We start from the raw sequence: 8,594 nt of genomic DNA on the forward strand, positions 1-8,594 counted from the left end.
CATTCAGTCAAATGCTTCCTGGATGTTAAGGGCAGTCACTCTCACCTCACCTCCAGAGTTCAGCTCTTTTGTCCATGTTTGGACCAAGGCTGTAATGAGCGCTGGAGCCGAGTGGCCCTGGCGGAACCCAAACTGGGCATCGGTGAGTAAGTGCCGCTTACATCCACCTGAGAGGGTAGATGTGGCCTCAGTTTAATGTCTCATCTGAAAGACGGCACCTCCGACAGTGCAGCAATCGCTCAGAACTGAAGTGGAGTGTCAGCCTAGATTTTTGTGCTCAAGTCTGTGGAGTGGGACTTGAACCCACAACCTTCTGACTTAAAAGTGAGAGTGCTATCCACTGAGCCACTGTAAAGTCAACCTCCTCCATCACTATTACTGAGACGCAATGAAACACACATCACAGTAAATGTTTTGATCAGAATGAGCTCCAAAGTAAATTTTCAACGCCCAAAGGCTTCAAACAAGACTACTCAACATTTAATTTTTACACCAGAATTTGCTGAGGCGAGATAAATCCAGATTTTGGATGGTATCTGTTTGGCGAAGTAAAGGAATCTTCGTGCTTGGGCTGACCAGTAGCAAATGAAGTTCAAGATGGACAGATTTAAGCGACTGCACATTGGAAGTTAAAATAGGTGGTTTGTGCGTTCAGTGGGTGGGAAAGAGCTTGCACAGGGAGAAGTTGAAAGAGAGCTTGGGGTGTGAGTTGACTCATTGGTCAAACAGTAGGAAGATGGTGCTAGGTAAAGTATTCAGGATGCTGAGTTGCATTGCCAATTCATTGGGTTCAAATCCACAGAAATGATGTGAAGATTGAACAGTGTAATGCTCAGGGCAGACCTGGAATACCTGAGTTGGATCTGGTCGTCCTGACATAAGAGAGCTAGCTATTCAGGCCCAACAAATGACATAGAGTAGAGGCAATAAGACCGATCTGTGCATTTACAACAACAACAACAAATTCCATTTATATAGCACCTCTAACGTCTTAAAATTTCCACGGCGCGTTATCAAGCAAAATTTGACACCGAACCACATAAGGAGATACTAGGTTGAGATCTCCAAAAGCTTGGTCAATCCGGTCGTTTTTAACGAGTGTCTTAAAGGAGGAGAAAGAGCGATAGCGGAGCGGAGAGGTTTAGGGAGGGAATTCCAGAGCTTGGGGCCCAGGCAGCTGAAGGCATGGCCACCGATGACGGAGCGATGAAAATCGGGGATGTGCCAGATTTGGAGGAGCGCAGATATCTCGGAGGTTGCAGGGCTGGAGGAGGTTACAGAGATAGGGAGGGGCGAGGCCATGGAGGGATTCGAAAGATTCTTTTACAATTGAGGCGGATACGAAATCTGACTGCACGTGCGGACAAATGTGCGACTGAGAGGAACGTTCATTTCTTTTTGGAAGAAAATAAAGCTCGGACTGATGTACTGCCGGCTCTGTTGAACAGCAGCGGTGTCAGGCTGCACCAGACAACGCACACACTAGGTCGCAGACTGCTGTCAGGGTCTAAACATTTTTTTTTACATGTCATTTCTACCTTGAGATTTGTGATCCAAAAAAAGGAAACCCGGTAATAGACAGTAAAAAGCTTTTTTTACAGGGTTGGAAGAATCAGATTGCATGAATCGCAATCTTTAAATTGATTTATTTCCCCACTGTGCATTCTTCTCATTCTCAATCTTTGTCGGGCGGTGTTGTGGTTCAGAAACATGTTCTGGAGTAAAAGGAAAAAAAAGAAGCAGCATCTCGCTGTAGCAGAATGATCCATTACACGGCCAGACGACATTAATATCTGGTTTCCCTGACCCTATCTACCCACATTTTGGAAAAGGAAGATATATCTGTCGAGAATGAACTTGAATTTCATACAATCCAGATAAAATGGCTTGGGCCATATCCGTGGGTAGTTATTTTTATTTATTTATACCAAGATTTATTTTAGGAGCTGAACTATTTTTAAAAGAAAAATCGCTATCCTGACCAGTGAGTAGATTAATGGGAAGGCGCTCCATTGAAATATCTCCAGTCTACACCAGAAAAATTGATCTCTGAAGCACTAAAATAATACAGCAATTAAATACTATTATAAAATAGCACAGTGAATTGCAGTGTTACTGTGCAACGAGGCGGAACCAGGCGGTCCTGTGACCTCTGCTGAGCTGAAATACCTTTGACTCAATTCCTCTCTCCTCTTCCTCTCCCTTTTCCTCTCCCTCTCGCTCTCCCTTCCCTCTCCCTCTCCCTCTCCCTCTCCCTCCCTCTTCCTCTTTCTCTCCTCTCCTCTCTCTCTTCACTCTCCCTCTCCTCTCCCTCTCTTCCTCCTTCTCCCTCTCCTCTCTCTTCTCCCTCTCCTTTTCCTCTCCCTCTCCTCCCCTCTCGCTCCTCTCCCTCTCCCTCGCCTCTTTCTCTCCATCCCATTCTTTTCTTCTCCCTCTCCCTCTCTCTCTACCTCTCCTCTTCCTCTCCATCTCTTCTCCCTCCCCTCTTCCTCTCCCTCTCCCATTCTTTTCTTCTCCCTCTCCCTCTCCTCTCCCACTCTCCTCTCTCCCTCTCCCTTACCCTCTCCTCCACGCTCCCTCTGCTCTCCCTCTCCTCCCCTCTCTCTTCTCCTTCTCCCTCTCCTCTCCCACTCCTCTCCCTCTCCCTCTCATTTTTCTCTTCCTCCTCCTCTCTTCTTCCAACCCCTCTCCCTCTCCCTCTATTCTTCCTCTCCCTGTTTCTCTTCCTCTCCCTCTCTTCCTCCCTCTCCCTCTCCTCGCTCTTCTCCCTCTCCTTTTCCTCTCCCTCTCCCATTCTTTTCTTCTCCCTCTCCTCTCCCTCTCTTCTTTCTCTCCCTCTTCCTCTCCTTCTCCCTCTTCCCATCTTCCTCTCCCTGTGAGAGGGTCCCAGCACCACCCAAAGCCCTATCAAACGTGATTGCGGCTCCTGATATTGCTCTGAGATATGCGCACAGAGCTATATAGACCAGGAGGCTGCTAGGTTCGCCCCCTGGCCTGCATGGAATGAGTTGATCCCAGACGAAGCAGCAGCAGACCTGTTACAATTGGTCTCTGTCTCATTGGGCTGAGGAAGGAATGTATTGGCGGGGTGTTCCTGCACGTTAGATGAGGCAGAAACCTGCGGATTTACGTACCGCCTCAAATTCAACCTCGCCTCTCACCACATCATTGTATCAATTCCGCTCCCCAGGGTGTTGGAATATCTAGGCTCATGTATCGACTTGCCAATTCTATTTCAGGCTCCTAATGCCAACACAGTCCAAATATCCAGTCTATACCATGAAATAGTTCGGTCATAACTAAAGCATACAGCTCCTTTGTAAAGCATCTCCATTGCTAGGCTGATTAACGTTACTCCATTAATTTATCCTGAAATTGTTTTTTCCCGTCCCTTCTTTGCTATTTGGGTCACAGTTCCACCAGTGGTAGCAGCCATCCCTTTATATCTCATGGAATTAGCCATACTTCACAGTACTCCTGTGAAGCGCCTTGGGACGTTTTACTACGTTAAAGGCGCTATATAAATACACGTTGTTGTTGTTATTGTTGTCCCTAGCTCCAGAACTCATTATGCAATGTGCTCACAATGTGTGTCAGCCAATGGCTCAGTGGGTAGCACTCTCGCCTCTAAGTCAGAAGGTGTAGCTTCACATCCCACGCCAGAGACTTGAGCACATAAGTCTAAGCTAACACTCCAGTGCAGTGTTGACGGAGCTGCTGCGCTGCTGGAGGTGCTGTCTTTTGGATAAGATGTTAAACCGAGACCCTGTCTGCTCTCTCAGGTGAATGTAAAATATTCCATGGCACTATTTTGAAGAAGAGCAGTGGAGTTTTTCCCCGGTGTCCTGGCCAATATTTATCCATCAGTCAACAGAATAAAATATCTGGCCATTATCACATTGCTGTTTGTGGGAGCTTGCTGTGCACAAATTGGCTGCCGCATTTCCTACATTCCAACAGTGACTACACTTCAAAAAGTACTTCATTGGCTGTAAAGCGCTTTGGAACATCCGGTGGTTGTGAAAGGCGCTATGTAAATGCAAGTCTTTCTTCTTTCACAGGTGCTGGTAGTCATTTGGCTCTTCCAAGCTCATCCAGAAAAACCTGCAACCCATCCCCATCACAACTTTTAGCTCCAAGGTTTTGCGACTATGTATTGATTACCCTTTGTATGAAAAAAACCTCTTGGTAGAATATCCTAAATTTGCTTTCCGCATTTTGAATCTTTGCTCTTCTTGTCAAAGATTATCTTGAAATAGGGCTCCTGATTTTCATTGTCTATGCTATTTACTAGCTTAAATTCCCCTGCGAGGTCCCCTCACAGTAAACTTCTTTCAAGGCCAATTTTCTCCAGTCACTCCTTATAACTCAATCCTCTGACACTATTGTTTCCTGACATGCAGCCTCACTCAACAGGAGCCCAGATTCTGGATTGAGGCCCTTAACGTGCGGTTTCTTTTATTCGTTCATGGGATGTGGGCGTCACTGACAAGGCCAGCAGTTATTGCCCCATCACTAATTGCCCAGGAGAAGGTGGTGGTGAGCCGCCTTCTTAAACCGCTGCAGTCCGTGTGGTGAAGGTACTCCCACAGTGCTGTTAGGGAGGGAGTTCCAAGATTTTGACTCAGCGATGATGAAGGAACGGCGATATGTTTCCACGTCAGGATGGTGTGTGACTTAGAGGGGAAATTGTAGGTGATGGTGTCCCCTTGCAACTGCTGCCTTTGTCCTTCTAGGTGGTAGAGGTCATGGGTTTGGGAGGTGCTGCTGAAGAAGCCTTGGCGAGTTGCTGCAGTGCATTTTGTAGACGGGACACACTGCAGCCACGGTGCGCTGGTGGTGGAAGGAGTGAATGTTGAAGTTGGTAGATGGGGTGCCAAACAAGTAGGCTGCTCGGTCCTGGATGGTGTCGAGTTTTTTGAGTGTTGTTGGAGCTGCGCTAATCCTCTGGAATTTTGTTGGGACATATCCTGCTCCGTCAAACCTCCGGCAAAGTTATGGCGGCGGAGCAGGAAATGTCCCAACGAAATTCCCGCCGAATGTGTCTCACAAAATATCTCATTGTGCGCGAGCAGTGTGTATGTGCAGGGATGATGTGCGTCAATTGATTCAGTTGTCATTCACTCGTGCCTGCCCCTACAAATACAGCCCGAAGAAAGGGGGAAAGGACACTTTGAAAAAGTTCAGATGTCAGAATGGAAGCATGCCAAATGTGTCAAACATCCCACACAGTTTTAGGATCATGTGCGTGTCTTTGTCTGTTCCCAGAACGTAGCTTTCCGGAGAAACTCCCCATTCCAATGGCAGTGACCCTCTTTGCATTGATGGGCGTGCTCACACGGTCTCAGTTCAGAGGAAAGTGCGCTTCAAAATCTGCCCTGCCAAATCATCACATTGGCTCCGAGAAAGCACCGGTGATAAATCGTGAGCAGCCCAATACAGTGACACAAGGACATGACTGATCACATCATATACCACTCTGCTGAGAAACTAACAATCTCAAGTAAAGCACCACACTTCAGGATTTTCTACCCCAACGCCCCCACCCACAACACTTCCCCAAAAAACTGACCTTCCAATCCACTCTATTGTTAGTCCTCCCCGACAAACGATCAACTTATCTGACTTGGTCTGACAATGACCTGTGACGTTCCCTTATTATCACATGGGCTTCAGTACATGTGAAAATCGGCTCACAAACAGGAATCAGGCTGAAATAACTCTTTGTGTTGTGAATGCCCTCATGTTGCCATGGACAATATCTTACGTCTGCAAAAGTGATTTCTCTGCAGATCTGCAGAGCCCGAGCAGAATTACAGGAACCTCCAACAACTCAGATTATGTGTTGCCAATACTATAAAGTGACGGAGCTGTAACCTTGTGGGATTTTCTTAAAATCCATTTTTATTTTGGAGTCAAATGATGCCTTCGTTTTGAGGGTTGAACATCAATGTATCTTCAGAAAGCTATTAGCAAGTGGTATTGGGAGCTTTACCGCCCTGGCAAAGAATGAATTCTCTTTTAAACATTATGATAGTGGCCACTGCAAAACTCAGTGAGCATTATTAGCAGTCCCCTCGCTGTAAGGTTTTGATGGGTTAATGTCATACGTGATGATTAATTTCATACAGGTGTCACATTCTTTTTCCCAGCCAGGTGAGGATTGATGGGATACGGTAGGATGATCCATCACTGGAGGCAGGTGGCACTGTATCGGAATATTCGAGAACTGTTCCCCATCAAACCTCCTGCAGGATGACTCACTAATGACCCCCACTCATGATATGATACCAGAAATCAATGCACTGCCTTCAAGGTCAACCTGCCGGTTGCAAGACTCCTCAGGATCAAACAGATATATTGTGTTCGTTGGAAGCGAGCGTTAGCAGTGACTGACAGCTCATTGTCCTCGTGTCTGCAGCAGCTTTTAAATAAGATTCTTCCCAACCGGAGCAAGGATATAAAGCACTAAAACAAAACAACAACAAAAAAATCCCGCTGCATCTCGCTACTTTTCTTTACCGGTCCAGCCTCACTTCTCCTCCGTTTCCCCTTCAGACTTTCTCATTCCCCCAAATCTCCTTCAGGACTGTGGGTGATTGCATCGAGGTACCTGTTACCACCGCAGAGATGGGCTCTTTGTTTTTCAATAACATTTTTGTGAATCCTCTTCTCACCAAGTGGAAGGATGTCAGTGGTGGAATATAGAATGCTTTCCCATTTCAAGCACTCAGTTTCTGTATCAAGCACTCTCTCGTCAGTTAGATTCAAAGTAAAACTCTCCTCTACTCCCAACTTTGTGCCTGTAATGTATTTCCCTCATGGGTTCTCTGCTTAAGAATTCATAGCAACACGTTGCTATTAAGAACTAGTTGGTGTATTAACAAATGTTTAACAATTACACCACACATTACCAGTTCATCCACTTGGCTCACAACGGCACACCTCATCGTAGATGACCTAGCCCCAACTGACTGGGGTTTTATTGAGTCTTGTGAACATCACGAGACTAGCTAAGTCACTCACAATGCAACAGCTCTTCAAACCTGGGAGCTTACTCACTGGTGCATACATTACAGTGCCTTAGCCTCAACTCCTAAGAAGTACCTCCTATGCTTTTTTACACCATTTTCCATACCTGTCAACATGATGGTCTGTCTCAGTGAAATGTAATTATTGCCAAAATAAGAGTGGTTTTTGCACTGTGGGTCGATACCCACTAAAACTACCCAGATTTATTTCTCGCAGAATCTTACAGCCCGCAGACAGAAGAGACTTTCATTCTGTGTCATGACGTTAGCTGTGGCCTGGTGGTAGCACTCTCGCCTCTGAGTCAGAAGGTTGTGGATTCAAGTCCCACTCGAGTGATTTGAGCACATAAATCTAGGCTGACACTTCAGTGGAGTACTGAGGGAGCACTAAGGGAGTACTGCACTCTCCGAAGTTCCGTCTTTCAGATGCGACATTAAAACCAGGGCCCCATCTGACCTCTCACGTAAAAGATCCCTCAGCCCTCTCACTTTCTTGGACCTTGCTGTGAGCAAATTGGCTGCGGTGTTTTCGACATTACAACAGTGGCTACAATTCAATAGTACTTCATTGGCTGTAAAGCGCTTTGGCACATCCGGAGGCCGTGAAAGGCGCTATATTGATGCAAGATTTTTCTTTCTTATGTCTCTGGGACAGGTCAGACTCAGGGGAACAACTGGTGCTTGTAAGTTTTTGACACTTAACATTTTTTTCCTGAGAGGAAATGCTTTCAAAAAAAAAGATTTAGATGAACATTTCCTGTAGAAGAGTCTCTAATCAGCAGGCCAGCGAAGGGCTGCATCAACCCCACCCAAGAACCTGCAGCTACTCATGCATCGAAGGAGAGGGCACAGGGAACACCCCACAATTCTATGTGGTTTCGCTCAGCAGCCTTGCTAAAGTAGGAAAAAATCTTTATATCACGCCTTTCACAACCACAGGACGTCTCAAAGCACTTTGCAGCCAATTAAATACATTTGGAGTGTAGTCGCTGTTGTAATGTGGGAAACGCAGCAGCTAATTTGCGCGCAGCAAGCTCCCACAAACAGCAATGTGATAATGACCAGATAATCTGTTTTTAGCGATGTTGATTGAGGGATAAATATTGGCCAGGACACTGGGGATAACTCCCCTGTTCTTCTTCGAAATGGGATCTTTTAATGGAATCGTTCGTTGGGGAAAGTTTGTCATCCTCAAGCTTTGGTTCCTCTACACAGACTCACTTCAAAGACCCTGCCTGTCAAACACAAAGCTGAAGATTGTGTCTGGGGCCTCCAGACCATGAGTGTCTGTAGAGCAGCATGTTAAAGGGGCCGTCAGCATGATAACTGCAATGTCTTATCTAGCAATGCAGGAGGTGGAAAAAATGATTTGCACATATCAATCTGTTTTTAGGCAGAAGAGACACTAAAACCCAAATATCCGTTTAAGCCTCAAACCAACTTATAAATAATCTCTGACTGTGACTGTTAAGATGATCATAAACTGATAATCATGCAACAGATGCAATTTTTGTTTAAACAGTGTGACTTTATTTTCTCGAGGTTTGGTGCCATTTTTGATCC

The sequence above is a fragment of the Pristiophorus japonicus genome, chromosome 13 (assembly GCF_044704955.1).
Source record: "Pristiophorus japonicus isolate sPriJap1 chromosome 13, sPriJap1.hap1, whole genome shotgun sequence".
Lineage (NCBI taxonomy): Eukaryota > Metazoa > Chordata > Chondrichthyes > Pristiophoridae > Pristiophorus > Pristiophorus japonicus.